Consider the following 16,389-nt stretch of genomic DNA (forward strand, 5'->3'; position numbering starts at 1 on the left):
GCCAGCTGTCAAATGAAGGGATTTGGACTTTATCTTGCAGGCAATGATGGGCCAAATAGGATTTGAAGCCAGTCAGTGACGTCTGCAGTTTGGATTGCTTTTGAAAGCCAGCCCTTTGGTAGCACTGGGAAGGGCATGTTAGGACTGGGGATGGGTAAGGGGTGCTGGTACCCAGGGGGAGCTAGTCTGGATGCAGGGAGACAGTGAGGATGCTGTTGCTAGGACACAGGTGAGAACAGCTAAAGGCCTGACCAAAACCTTGGCAGCAATCATAAGACAAGGAAGGATTTCACAGATTTTAAGGAGAGAAGAACCAGTGGCTGGGTGGTTGTGATAAAAAAGGAGAGGGAGGGTCCAGAATGTTTTTTTCTCTCCTCAGGGACTTCCAGATGAGGAGGAAGGCCCTTTACTTGTCATTGCTGCCCCTCCACACAAGACAAGGCACTATGGGAAGGAGAAGGCAGCCTGCATGTGTAGACAACAGAGCCCCCGCCTCATCTTTGTGTTGTGGTAAAAGTTGCGGGCCTCTTCTTCCTGGGCATCATTCTTACTTCTCTTGCGGTCAGCTGCACGCATCCGATGAAGTACTAGCAAGAAAGTGGTATTTCCATTTTCAGGTCTGGCCCATACATGTCCTCTGTGTCTGAGTCTTCCTAGCCCTGATTTAGGAGAGCATGCATTGTAGATGTGGACCAAGTGAGCCGGTTACTGCAGTGCGCTGTGGTAGAAAGTTGCCCACCAACAAGGAGCAGCTGTTTTAAATGCACATGAGTAAAGACTAAGTTTCTATCATGTGTGACCAGGGTTTCTATCATAGGCTGTAGGGCTCGTTTCTTACTAACGCACCATTCCTACTCTGCATTTTTTATTTTTTTGGAAAACAAGGCACTGAATACATACCTATTGGTGCCAGTTACTGCACCTGCAGCTTGTGTTTGTAATCTCCTCATTTAATCATCCTCAGTACTCTGAGATGTTTTAAAGGAGCCTGTTTTTACAGAAGAGAAGAGAACATTTATTGGCTTGCTGAAGGTTATACTATGTCCCGCCATATACAGTTACACAAAGCTGCACACATGACACAGAGTTTCTTGGGAGATTCTTTTCTCTCTATTCTCCTTAGAAAATAAAATGATTATTAAGAAAAAAAAAAAAAAAGGAGACAGAAGGGGAAAGAAGAGGATCAAGAGAAAGAGAAGTTATGTATTTGTTCAAATTAAAGTTGTCTAAATATCAGACAGATGAACTCATATGTCAGGGTGTGTTTAACACATGTATTCGCAATGATTAAAGCCAACACCAGTTAGTACTTTGGAAACCAGTGCTGTTTCCAAACAATTGCCTAGATCTCGTGTCCCTTCTACATTGGATCTCTCTGCTTTAAACCACATTGGCCTTTCAGTTCCTCAAATATGTCATGCTCCTTCCTACCCCAGGGCCTTTGCAAGTACTGTTTCTGCTGTCTGGAGTACCACTCCCCACTCTATTTCATTGGCTAATTTTTTGTCATGCTTCCTCTTTCTGCTTAAATATCGCTTTCTCAAGGAAGTACTACTTTTCCCCCAGATGAGCTGATTTCCTTTGTCATTGCATTCTAGACTTCTCGTTTGGGGCAGTCATTCTATTTCATTTTCTAACTTAGTGTCCTTTCCCTATACATTCTCTTCTCCAAGAGGACAGGGATAGAACCTATCAGGTTGTTTTCTGATTCCCTAGAACCTAGTACAAGTGACATGTAGTGTTCACTTGATAAATAGTGGGTGAGTATGAAAAGAACGAAGGAGCCTTGGTGACTCAGTGGGTAAGCACTTAGCTTCTAACTAAAAAGTTGGCTGTTCAAACCCACCAGCCACTCTGCAGGAGGAAGATTGTGGAGTTGACAACCCTATGGGCAGTTCTTCTCTGTCCCATAGGATCCTTAGGGTTTGAAACTGACCTGATGGCAGTGGCCTTTCCTTTTTTGTTATTTATGAAAAGAATCTTTCCTCTGAGTAAAATAATAAAAATTAAACTGAAAGAATGCTGCTCTTCTGAATGGCTTTCTGGGAAACCTAGTACCCATGTGCAGTTCTGAAATGAGCCAGGCTACTGGCTTAAATCTAAACTGAGTGAGGTGATGTCCCTAGCCGACAAACAAAGAATCCAAGCACATGAAGATGAGCTGTCCACTCCTCCAGCTAGAGGCAGAATTGGGGGCGCCTTCCACTCAAGACGGACACTTTTTAAAACCATGTTAAACACTTCACGTGCTGTTTTGTTGACTCCTTACCCTACTCCTGTGATGAAGTTATTGTAATCTCTATTTTAATTATACAGTCATTCAGATTCAGAGGGATTGATTAAATAACTTGCCCTAAGTCACACAGCTATTAAGTGACAGAGCTAATATTTAAGTCAAAGTGTGTCTGAAGCTAGATCCTATGTGTCTCAAAATACGTTCTGTTCTATCCACAGTAAACACAAGTGCATTGAGAATGGAATTCAAAAGTATCACTAGGAAAACCGAGTCTAGCTTTGTTAATAGTCATAATTAGGAATATTTGTGTCATCATTACCTAAGAACTTCAGAAACAACCCTGGAATGTAAAGCTTTCCATATCTCTTTTCACAAGTTCACTGTTTCTGATTATTCTCCCCTAATTAATGGTATGTGAGAGCCCCCTGTTAGAGAAGATATTTAATGGGGTGACAAAAGCTTGTGACTGGGGACCCATTTCTAACTCTGCATCTCTAGTGAGCATGGCTTTGTGGACTTCATTTGAGATCTCTCAGTCTTGGTTTTTTCATGTGGCATTGTAGGATAAGTTGTTGAGTACCATCAAGTTGGTTCTGACCCATAGCAACCTTGAGTAGGGTTTCTGAGGAACAGGTGCTGAGCTTGAACCACCGACCTTGTGGTTCAAACCAACTTTGCAATCTAGTGCATGAACCCATAGCAGCACACCAGGACTCTAGGCTGTTAAACACAAGGTTGGTGGTTCAAAGCCACCAATCATCTCTTGGAAACCCTATGCAGGGTCACTGTGAGTTGGAACTGACTGGACAACCCTTAAGAACATCAACAGCACTCTGTTAACTTGTTTACAGATGTGGATTCTGTGAAGATAATGTACAACTCAATGTGAAAAGTTCCATGTTGTTATTCTAAGGCTGAGTCTCCCTGCTCTCATGCTTATAGCCCATAGCTGATGAGAATGTACTAGGTTGGACACAATAGCAAACACCCTTCCTGTGACCTGTGCTTATATTGAAATGTTGCAAGTTTTGCATACAGGATGCTTTCTGATTGGAAGAGATGTAATTCTATTTTGAAATTGTGACTCAAGCTGTCACTTTATACACTTAGATCTGTTTGCTTTTATTGACGTAAAGCAAATCCTTCCTTTGTGGAGAGCTTTGTAGCCCAAACCTAATCTACGACTGCAAACCTGTGGCCGTATCTGTAGAGTCTTGTCAACGTCAGAATCAAAGCCAAAAACTGAAGGGACTAATGTCTCTCCTGGGCCATTATGTCTCTGACTGTAGAAGGCTGCTTTGGGGGCTTTTGTGACTGTCAGAAGCCCTCGATGGAATTACAGTCCTATAGTTAATTTTTATTCTTGTTTGTCATCTGGACACACTCTGGACTCAGTTCTCTCTGCCTTATCAGAGGAGACAGAACCAGCAGAAATGAGTCATGTGGTCTAGTCAATTTCATTTGCAGAATTTTATTAGAATGGCTGTATAGATTAGCTTGACTAAACATAGCATGATTGTTTGGGTATTCATCAATATCTTCCACAGTTCCTAGAATAATTTTTGTGTGTGTGTTTTCTCCAGAAGCATCTGCAAAAGAGAACAGAACCAGCAGTGAGGAGATCTGGGTGGTTGGATCATGATTTTGCTAATCTCTGGGGTAACCTTGAGTGTGGCTAGAAAATTTTGGCTTTAATTAGCAGGGTTGACAAAGTGCCACAGAACTCCGAGTGGGGTCAGGTGATGGCAAGAAAAGCACTGGAGATCTTTTCTGAGGAGATGATATTTGAGGGTGGGCTTTAAATGATGGACTTGGTTTCTGCAAGCAGACTGAAGCAAGAGCGAGGAGGGCAGGCATGCTTTGCAGAGAAAGCTGTGAGGACAGAACAGTGGAAAGCCAAGTGGCTGTGATGGGAAAGATGGGTTCTCTGGTGGCTAGAAGGTAGGCAGTTAAGTTTAAGTCATGTAACGCTTCAGCGACCAAGCTCAGGTGGTTACATGGGGCAACGGTAGCTCTTAAAGGCTGTTGAACATAAGGAGATGGCGCCAGAACATGATTAGAACTTTTTCATTAAGTAGCCAATCTCTGACATATGTTTTTCAAGGCAGCTCAGTAAACACTGTACCAGCAAGCCAAAGGGATCATTGTTACTCATGCTGGTGTTACTTGATAAATGAAATACCTTAGCTATCTCTATTTAGGAGATCAAAGAGCCAAGGCATTGAGAAGTTAGATGCTCAAGGACACACTACACAAAGAACATAGGAGTTAAACATTATAGTTCAATACCATTATTCATTTTGCTGCCTGATGGAAGCGTATATTTTAGCCTCCAGAACTGTGAGAATAAATTACTGTTGGATGCTAGGCAATATTTGCTTTGATGCATTTAAAAGTCTTTCCTCCCATCTCAGTTTAGAAGTTCTTCCAAGAGTCTTAAAAGGAACAAGGCCACATCATTAACATTCAGTCATTGATACTTGGGAGACATTTTATTTGGCTTCTCTTTTAACCATTTCTTACCCACAACCAGTATATCATTATTCCCACTGGCTTTAAGAAGTCTGGGACTGTGTGGATGTATGTTTCCTAATCATTCTTTGGAGGCTCTGAAGAGGTAGACTTCAGCCATTGTTGTTAAGGCCACCATAGAAGTCTAAGTGATTCCAGGAGAACAAAATTCATTCGAGTCTTTTACCAACACCTCTGATACTTTTATATAGATTTGCACATAGCAGAGAACAGCAAAGTGAATAAGAAAGGAGGATCCTTCAATATACTGCCTACTAAAGAGTTACCTTACACACAAAGACAAAAATAGATTTAAAATAATAGGATGAAAGAAAATACATCAAGTTAATTACAATCAAAGTGAGCAGGAGTGCCAAAATGATAAAATTAACTTAAAGGCTGCTGTAAAGATTTCAGCCTGGGATGGGAAACCCTATGGGGCCATTTTACTCTGCCTTATAGGATCCCTGTTGTTGCTGGATTGTTAGGTGTCATCAAGGTGGCTCCAACTCAGACCGACCCTGTGCATAAAAGAACAAAACCCTGTCCTGTGCTTTTGAGCCCATTGTTGCTGTCACGGTATCAGTTCATCTTGTTTTTGCTGATCCTCCACTGAACCAGAATGATGCTTTTCTCTAGGGGACTGTCTCTTCCCTGATAACATGTCTGAAGTACCAGAGACAAAGTCTTGACATCGTCACTTCTAAGGAACATTCTAGCTGTACTTTTTCCAAGACAGATTTATTCATTCTTTTCATAGTCCATGGTATTTTCAGTATTCTTCAATATAAGGCCACTATGAGCTAAAATGGAGTCCTGGTGTGGCACTGTAGGAAAGCTCTGGGTGGGTGTGAACTGCAAGGTTGGTGGTTCAAACTCTGCTTCTCAGAGGCACACAACAGCAACAGTGAGCTAGAATAGAGTCCTGGAGTGGTGCTGTAAGGTAAACACTCAACCACAAGGTGGGTTTGAACTGCAAGTTCAAACTCACCAGCCATTCCTCAGAAACCCAATAGAGGGTCACCATGACTCGGTACTGACTTGATGGCACATACCAACAACAACAACAATGAGCTAGAATCGACTCGCTGTCACCTTATAACAACAAAAACAACTGTAATTTTATTTCTCTTTTAGCTGTGGTGCTGTGGGTTAATGCATAGGACTGCAAGGTTGGTTTGAATGGCAAGGTTGGCGATTCAAGCTCACCAGCCGCTCCACAGAAACCCTATACAGAGTTGTTATGAGTCAGAACCAACTCGACGGCACTTCACATCAACAACAATAACATTCTGAAGCTAGTCCAGAAAGATTTCCCCAATCTCTGAAGACCTTCTGTGTTTCCTGGCCCCAAGGAGGACTGCCTACTCACCAGATCCCCATTTCTGGGTTCTCCTTAGAATGCAACCAGAAGCCCAAAGCACCAAACAGTCTTCAAAGCATTCAGGTATAAACGAAAGTCATCATTTAAATAGGGAGGAAGGTCTCAATTCTGGTCTCCAAAAGAACTGCTTTTTATCCCCCAAGATAGAAATGACACTTTACCAGGTTAAAAAAAAGAGGGGAAAAGAGTTGATAGAAAACCAAACTGAACTTATACCTATTTGGAAAGTATTTTTTTAAAGTTTATATAAAATAAACCATTATCCATGTATTACAGAGGCACTAAGAATTAGCAGAGAGAGGAAAAAAAAATGTCAAATTCTAGAATACAATAAATTTCTGTCAGTATCCTTGGGTTTCTATGGGGGGGAGGAATTCAGCTGTTTGGCTGTTGATATAACACTGCCTCCCTTTTCTTATCCACCCTCTCACTCCAGGTTGTCCAGGAATTCCAAGAAGCTTACTCCTTCCTCTCTGACTGGCACTGGATGGAATGTATTGTCATGGGAATCACACACTCACACAGCTGGGATGCCTGGACCCCAGGTACCAGGAGGAAAATGTAGCTCCACCCACTCTTAACTCAAAGATGGGAGAGAGCTTCCTGTGAGGAGGCTAAGTAGACAATGAGTTCAGAAACAACACCTTCAAAAGTGAGCAAAGCAGGGGTGGACAGGAAGAAAATTCCACTATGGTGTGATTTTCAATGGATGCCTCAGGCACTCATTCCCCTAGGGAGCTCTGGAAGGGGGGTGGTCTGTGGAGGAGCTCAGAGGGGTTTTAATGGAAGACAACAGACAGGACCTTTGTTCTTCCATGGGACCGGTGATGGGACATCTGCAGAGAGGAGACTATTTGGCTTCAATCCTGAGGGGTCACTGGGCAGGGACCACACCCTTTTCTGAAGTCTCCTGTCCCATAAGCATTGAGTCCTTTACTACTCATCATGGCCCTAAAGGACAGGGGAGAACTTCCCCACAGAGATCTCAATACCATAACTTTTTATTTACAGCCTCATCTTTCTCCTGCAGAGCAGTTGGTTTGAACTGACTAACTTGTAGCTAGCAGCTCAATGCTTAACCCACAGTGTCTTTGGGGGCCTTTAATCCCTTAATTACAGTCTATTAAGCCCTGTAAGGATCCATGGTGGTGCACTGATTAAAGAACTCCCCTATTACCTGAAAGGACTGTGGTTTGAACCCACCAGTGGCTTTCCAGGAGAAAGATCTGGCAATCTGCTCTCATAAAGCTATGGATGTTAGGTGCTGTTGAGTTGGTATGAACTCATAGTGATCCTATGATCAACAGAAGGATGCACTACCAGGTCTTGCACCATCCTGTCAATCACTGCTGTGTTTGAGCCTATTGTTCCTATCAATGCATCAGTCTATGTTGTTGGGGATCTTACTTTTTTGCTGACCCTCTATTTTAACAAAGGAGCTCTGGTAACATAGTGGTTACCAGTTAGTTTGCTAACCTCAAGGTCTGCAGTTCGAAATTTCCAGCCTTTGCATGGGAGAAAGATGAGGCTTTCTGCTCCTGTAAAGATTTACAGCCTTGGAAACCCTATACAGGGTCACTATGAGGTGGGAACCAATTCCAAGGCACATTACCACCACCTACTTTAGTAAGCATGATATCCTTCTCCAGGAAATGATTCCTCTGATAACATCTTCAAAGTATGTGAGATGACGTTTTGTGATCCCTCCTTCTAATTCCTATTCCATCTGTCCTTTTTCCAAGACAGATTTGTTCATTTTGCTGGCAGTCCTTGGTCTATTCAATACTCTTCGCCAATACTATAATTCAAATGCATCAATTCTTCTTCAGTCTTCCTTATTCATTGTCTAGCTTTTGCATGCAGATGAGGTGATTGGAAATACCATGGCTTGAGTCAGGTGCACACTAGTCCTCAAAGTGACATCTTTGCTCTTGAGCACTTTAAAGAGGTCTTCTGCAATAGATTTGCCCAATGCAATACATCGTTTGCTTTTTGACTGCTGCTTCTAGGTGTGTTGATTATGAATCTAAGTTAAAGGAAATTCTTGACAACTTCAATATTTTCTGCGTTCATCATGATATTGGTTATTGGTCCAGTTGTGAGGATTTTTTGTTTTCTTTACATTGAGTTACAATCCATACTGAAGGTTGTAGTTTTTGATCTTCATTAGTAAGTATTTCAAAGTCTTCTTTGCTCTCAGCAAGCCAAGTTGTGTTACATGTATATTGCAGGTTGCTAATGAACCTTCCTCCAGTCTTGATTATACCTTGTTCTTCTCATATGGTCGTTTCTCAGATTATTGGCTCAGCATACAGACTGAATAAGTATGGTGAAAGGATACAACTCTGACATACAGCTTTCCTGAGTACAAGCCATTCAGTATCTTCCTGCTTTCTTCCAATGACTGCCTCTTGGTCTGTATACAGGTTCCTTGTGAGCACAATGAAGTGTTCTGGAATTCTGATTCTTTGCAATGTTATCCATAGTTTGTTAGGATTCACATAGTCAAGTTCTTTGTATAATCAATAACACAAGTAATCATCTTCCTGGTATTCTCTGCTTTCAACCAAGATCCACCTGACATCAGTAATGTTATCCCTCATTCTGTATCCTATTCTGAATCAGTCTTGAATTTCAGGCAGCTCCCTGTCAATGTACTGCTACAATTGTTTTTGAATTATCTTCAGCAAAATTTTACTTGCATGTGATAATAATGATATTGTTCTATGATTTCTGCATTCTGTTGGGTCACCTTTCATTGAAATGGACACATATATGTATCTGTCTCTTCCAGTAGATTGGCCAGGTAGCTGTCTTCCAAATTTCTTGGTGTAGATGAATATGTGCTTCCAGATGGAAATCTATGTGTTGAAACACCTCAGTTCATATTCTGTCACTTATATGGGCCTTCCTTCATTTCTGCCAACACCTTAGCGCATCTGGGACTCCTTTCATTGCCATCGATACTTGATCATATACTACCTCCTGAAATATTAGAATATCGACCACTTCTTTTTGGTACAGTGTCTCTGTGCATCCCTTCCATCTTCTTTTAATGCTGTCTGCATCATTCAGCATTTTCTCCATGGAATCCATCACTGTTTCAACTCGAGGCTTGATGTTTTTTCTTCAGTTCTCTTAGTATGAGAAACACTGAACATGTTCTTCTCTTCTGGCTTTCTAACTCCAGGTCTTTCTACATTTCATTGTAATATTGTACTTTGAATCCTTAAGCTGCTCTTTGACATTTTCTGTTCAGTTCTTTACTTCATCTTTTCTTCTAGTCATGTTAGCTTCTCTAGATTCAAGAGTAAGTTTCAGAGTCTTCTGACATCCATTCTGGTCTTTTCATGTTTTATGTCCTTTTAATGACCTTTTGCTTTCTTCATGTATGATGTGTTTTAGGTCATCCTGAAACCCATCTGGTCTTCATCCACTAGTGTTTCAGTACATCAAAGTCTGTTTTTGAGGTTGTCTATAAATTCTGATGAGATATACCCAAGATCAAATTTTGACTATTGTGGACTTTAGTTTTCTTTTTGGTGATTAATGCGACACCATTCCTTTTCAAAAAGGACTTAAAATACTTACAGATGAAGATCAAAGACCACAGACTTCAGTATGAGTTGCATCTCAGTATAAAGAAAACAAAAATCCTCACCACTGGGCCAATAAATAGCATCATGATAAATGGAGAAAAGATTGAACTTGTCAAAGACTTCATTTTGCTTGGAGCCACTGTTGACATCCATAGAAGCAGTAGTTTAGAAATCAGTGTATCACATTAGGCACATCTGCTACACAAGACCTCTTTAAAGTGTTCAAGAACAAAGATGTCAGTTTGAGGACTAAGGTGCACCTGATCTAAGCCATGGAATTGTCTTTCTTTCTTTCTTTCTTTCTTTTTTTTAAACAAAGGGATTATATACATTTATTTCTTTATGTAACAATCGATTAGAAAAAAAATCTCATTTTCAATGTAGCCATAGTATTTTCAAAAGCTTCATGTGCATATGGAGGTTGGACAATGAATAAAGAAGATTGTAGAAGTTTTGCATTTGAGTTATGGAATTGAAGGAGAATATTAAAAATACCATGGACTGCCAGAACAACAAACAAATATGTCTTGGAAGAAGTACAGTCAGAATGCCCTTTGGAAACCAGGATTGTGAGACTTCATCTCTTGTGCTTTACATACGCTATCTGGAGGATCCAGTACTTGGAAAAGGACACCATGCTTGGAAAAGTGAAGAGTCAATGAAAAAGAAGAAGACCCCCAACAAGATGACAAAAAAGTGGCAACAACCATGGGCCGAGACGTTACAACAATTGTGAGGATGACATAGGACCGGCCAGTTCTTCGTCTACCATACATAGGATCACTATTAGGTGGAACCTACTAGACGACACCTAAAAACAAGAGCAAATCAGGGACATGCAAATTAAATCAAGTCACCAGGGACATGCAAACTGAAGTCACAAGGAGTTTAATATACTCATGAAAATGGCTGAAATGAAGAAATCTGTAATGCAAATGCCTGTAGGCGTGCGAGTAGCTGAAACTCTAGTACTTTGCTGCTGAGAATGTAAAAGTGGTAGAATCACTTTTAAGAAGCTCTTGGCAGTTTCTTATAAAGTTAATCATTCACTTATCACATGCCTCAGACTTTCTATTCTGTTTGCTCAACAGAAATGAAATCGTACATCTATAAAAAGACTTGTACACAAACGTTCATAGTAGTTTAACTGTTAACAGATGAATGGATACATGAGCTGCCGTATGTCCACACATGGAATATGACTCAGCAATGAGAAAAAAAAAAAAAAGTATTGATACATGTAACTGAATTAATAATGCTCCAAAGCATGTTGAGACAAAGACATAAGATACGTACTGTATAATTGCATTTCTAATAAACTCCCAAACAGGCTAAACAAATGGCAACAACCGCAAGAAGACAATGGTTGCTTAGAGCTGTGGTGAAGTCCGTGGGTAGCAACATGGCTGTATCAATTTGCCAAAATTCATCAAACAGGTCCATTTTATTACATGCCAACTTTGCCTCTGTGAAGTTGATTTGAAAAATAGACAGTAGTCTTTGTTTGGGGATGCAGTCAGTCATACTGATGTGTAAGGTTTATTGAGGGACTACACTTAATTCTAAGGAGCCTTGCCAACGTAATGGGTTATGCGTTGGGCTGTTGACTGAAAGTCAGTTTGAGTCTACCAGATACTCCATGGAAGAAAGATGAGGCTTTCTGCTCCCATAAACATTTACAGCCTCTGAAACCCTATACAGGGTAGCTATGAGTTGGAACCAACTGGACAGTGCATCACAATCACATTGAATTCTACAGCTATCTTTAAAATACTAACAGTACTAATTCTATGTCACAGACATAGTGGCTTCATTAGGGCAGCATGGGGCTGCATACCAGGAAGGCGACACTGTTTGAGGAGTTGCAGTACAAGCTAAAGGTGCTGGTGTGTGAGACGGTAGCAGGTCCCAGGTTGGCTGTGGGTGCCGTGTCGAAGCTGGGCCAGGAGCTAAGTGCAGGAGGAGGTGACCCACAGTTGGCAGGGGCCTGTGGCAGCCTGCAGTATGTGCGCCTACTGGGCCAAGGCTGTGGTGTACTGGGGGATCGCTGGAGCCTGGCAGGATTCTGCATGGTCTGACATGGGTAGAGATGCCAGCCCTTGTTACCAGTGTCAGATTACCCATTAAGAAAGGTAAGCATGGACTTATTTGTACTTACTTACTAATCTGTAGTGAATAATTTCACACACACACATGCATATATGGACTCTTGGTGTGTTGCTGTGGGTAATGCGCTGAATGGTAAAGCGGTTTGAACCACAAGGTCAGTGGTTCAAGCTTACCAGCTGCTCTTTGGAAAACCAATGCATTGCAACCAACTCAGTGGCACTTAACAACAACAACATATATATTCACACATTTTTTTTTTTTTTAACCACATCAAAGATTCTGTTTCTAGGTCTAGCTGGCATCCATCTTTCTCCCAACCCCATAGCACCTTCTTATAGAATCAAAGCCTCTTTTCCAATATCCACTCCCTCACAGGGATGGAATAGCCAGTAAGGCACAGTTTACTTATGCCCCATGTGACATTTTTCACTACAGATTAGTAAGTAAGCACAAGTAAGCCTGTGTTTACCTTTCTTGTTGGGTAATTCAGCCCACTAGTGATGACATTATACCGATGGAAAAGCTTTCTTAGGTTTGATTACTTGCTCAAGATCCTACACTAGTTTTTTCCAGTGGTGTGTTTAAAACCAGACCTTTCAGAACTTCATACCAATGTTCTTTCTCGGGTCAGCCTCATGAGATGCAAGTTTGAACCATGTAACCTCAACAGTTCCTTCTAATTTGAGATTCTAGGGATATTTGAAGATCTCAGCTGTCTGATGATAAGAACCGTGTTGCTAATTTTCGAACTTAAACATATTTCTGAGTCATTTGGCAAGTAACTCGGCTGCTGTTGAGTGGAAATGGCCATCTAGATTGCCTGGAGAGATCATCTGAGCATCCAGTGGAACATGGGGCTGTGAATGCTCTAGCTGAAAGATAAAGTGTGGTTGTGTTTACTGTTAGCACTCATCTGGCTGTGACTTTATTTACTGTTTCTGAGGACACCTGGCACAATGTTGGTACCCTAGCACACGTCTCATCTAAGAAAATCAGCTATGACTTCTTAGCACTAATTTTTAGGCTTTTTTGTGGTTCTAAGTGGCAATGCAAGGCTCCTGGTGTGGCGCTGTAGGATCAGCACTGGACTGTGAGCCACAAGATTGGCAGTTCAGACCCACCAGCTGCTCCTTGGAAACCCTATACCGATTCTCTATGAGTCGGAACCAATTCGATGGCACTTAACAACAACAAAGTGATGCTAATGGACTGCTAATTGAAAAGTTCAAACCCAAATGCCACTTCTCAAAAACCATGCACAGGGTTGCTATGAGTTGTGGAGGTCAGAAGAGACACTGAAATTTGCTCTCCAGCGTAGAGATGCTAAAGCAAATGGAAGAAATGAGATACAAGAGCTGAACAGAAAATTTCAAAGGTCAGCTCAAGAAAACAAGGTCAAATATTAAAAGAAAATGTGCAAAGATCTGGAATCAGAAAACCAAAAAGAAAGAACATGCTCAGCATTTTTCAAGCTGGGGGAAATGAAGAAAACATTCAATCTCAAATATCCCTAAAATCTCAAATTAGAAGGAACTGTTGAGGTTACATGGTTCAAACTTGCATCTCATGAGGCTGACCTGAGAAAGAACAAGTTGTTTTGTCTTAGTGTGATGCTGTGGGATAAGTGGTAGACCCAAAGGTCGGTTTGAACTTCAGGGTGGGAGATTCAAACTTACCAGTGGCTCCTCAGAAACTCTAAACAGTGTTGCTTTGATTCAGAGACAACTTCACAGCACTTAACAGCAGCAACAACCAAGTGTTTGCTAAGAAACCCCAGTGGCGCAATGGTTAAATACCCACAAGCCACTGCACAGGAGAAAGGCTTGGCAGTTCACTCCTGGAAAGATTGTTGACGTCCTTGGGTGCTGTTGAGTCAATTCCAATTCCACTCCTAAGAGAGTGGCTGGTGGATTGGAAATTCTGAGCTTGCAGTTAGAGCCCACTGCTTATCTTACAGTGTCACACTAGGACTCAGCCTAGAAAACCCTATTGGACAGTTCTACTCTATCATAAAGGGGCTCTGGTAGTGTAGTGGCTACGAATTGGCCTGTGAACCGCAAGTTCAGCAGTTTGAAACTACCAGCTATTCCGTGGGAGAAAGATGAGGCTTTCTGCTCCCACAAAGATTTACAGCCTTGGAAACCCTGTACAGGGTCGCTATGAGTCGGAACTGACTCCATGGCACTTAACAACACAACTCTATCATAGTGAGTTGCCATGAGTTGGAATCAACTAGATGGCATCTAGTAAAAAATGTTTGTGAGTTTAGAATGTTAGCTAGATACAGAGGAGATATCTTGAAATGGTCTTTTTAACGATTAATGTGATGTCATTCCTTTTCAATTTATCATTCCCGGCCTAGTAAACCATATTCCCAGATTCAAAATCATCAATACCAGTCCGTTTCAGCTCACGAATGCCCAGGATAGCGATCTTCATACATTCCATTTCATTTCTGACACGTTCCAATTTTCTTAGATTCATACTTCTTACATTCCACGTTCTGATTATTAATGGATATTTGCAGCCGTTTCTTCTCATTTTGAGTTGTGTCACATCAGCAAATGAAAGTCCCCAAAACTTTTCTCTGTCTATGTCATTAAGATCAACTTTACTTTGAGGAGGCAGCTTTTACGGGTTATATTTTGAGTGTCTCCAAACCTGAGAGGTTTGTCTTCCTCTGTACTGTATTAGACAATGTTCCGATGCTATTCATAAAGTTTTCACTGGACAAAGCTTTTAGAAGTAGATCACCTGGCATTTCTTCCTAGTCTTAGTATCAAAGCTCTGCTGAAACCTGCCCATCGTGAGAGGCCCTGCATAGCTTCAGTATCAAGGCAACATGAAAGCCACCATGGTTACAGACAGACAAACAGTGTTTGTGCACATGACCAATCCCAATGTACTTGGGGTAGGCAGGTAGGCTCTGTCTTGCGAGGAAGAGACAGTGCATATTTCTTGATCGATAATGCAGTTTCTTAGAGAGCCCACCAATCTCAAAGACTTCGAGAAAGTTCTAACTTTCTGAATCGAAGAGTCAAGGAGCTATCTTTCTCATGGATCTGGTAGGTGACTTACCAACCAACCATCAGGTTGGCTCCTCCCTAATTTTGCAGTTTCTCAAGGGATAATTCAATGCCTTTGCTACAGTTGGAGGCCAAAATGTATGTCCTATGAGGGAATCTTGGTATGGCACTATGGATTAAGGTTCCAGACAGCAAGGTCAGTTTGAACTGCAAAGTCAACAGTTCAAGCTCACTAGCTGCTCTTCGGAAACCCCATACAGGTTTGTTATCAGTCAGAACCAACTTGACGGCCCTTAACAAGTTGAGGGTTTAGAATGTTGATTTCTGCATTTCTCATCTTTCATAGCATTTGTAAATATGGGTTATTTTGAATAACATTGAAATGCAGGAATAGTAATCTTTTGTGATTTTGTTAGCGTCTGGAAAACATTCTATTCTCTAAGGTATGGGGAACATTCTAGGACTTGCCTTGCTCTCAACTATCTGCAGATTTCCCCCTGGCTACATTTGTTTGTGAATGTCTAACAGGAAAAATGAAAAGGCCTGCATTGAATGAATTCCCCTCCATTACTAAAACTTCAGCTTCTTCTATGTAGAAGAATCCATAGATAAAATTGAACCCTGCATTGGGTGAGCCATTTATTTTATCTGTTACATTAGCTGAGTCTAGATTCTATAGCATTGGTTTTGAATATAATGCACTTTGAAGAAAGCCCATAATCTCAGGCTCATAGGGATGAACAAATCTCTAGAGTGACAGAAGATGAAGAGGCAATTGAACAGGTATCTAGGGAATTGTTTTTTGCCATTGGACACATATTAACAAAAGAAATGGGTTGCCCAACTCAAGGCACCGGAGAATAAGTCCTATCTTTCTTTGATATTGATTAGCACCAACTGAATCTTCATTTAGGTAGTAAAAAATGGTTAAGTTACTTTTATTTAATTTTATTTGTAAAGGTTTGAATTCCCTTTCCTACTGCCCATCCCTATACCCCATCAAAGATTTATTATCAAGACAGCTGCTGTACAAATTAGCTCTTAAACTGTCAAATAAAAAGAAAAAACGCTGTAGTGCAATTCAGTAATTTACACAAGTACCAATCAATTGCAAAGAACAATATTAGATGTGAAGGGGAAATCAAGGCTGAATTGTTGTTGTTGTTACGTGCCATTGAGTCGGTACTGACCCATAGCAATCTTATGCACAGCAAAACGAAACACTGCCGATCCTGGGCCAATCTCACTACTGTTGCCACGCTTGAGTCCATCGATGCTGCCACTTGGCCAATCATCTCATTGGGGGTCTTCCTCTTTTTCTCTGACCCTCCACCTTACCAAACATGACATCCTTATCCAGCGACTGGTTCCTCCTGACAATATACCCAAAGTATGAGAGAAGAAGTTTGGCCATCTTGGCCCCTAAAGAGCACTCTAGCTGCACTTCTTCCAAAACTGATCTATTGGTTCTTTTGGCAGCCCAAGGCACTTTCAATATTCTCCTCCAACATCATAACTCAAAGG

This window comes from Chrysochloris asiatica, unplaced genomic scaffold (genome assembly GCF_000296735.1).
Source record: "Chrysochloris asiatica unplaced genomic scaffold, ChrAsi1.0 scaffold00001, whole genome shotgun sequence".
Lineage (NCBI taxonomy): Eukaryota > Metazoa > Chordata > Mammalia > Afrosoricida > Chrysochloridae > Chrysochloris > Chrysochloris asiatica.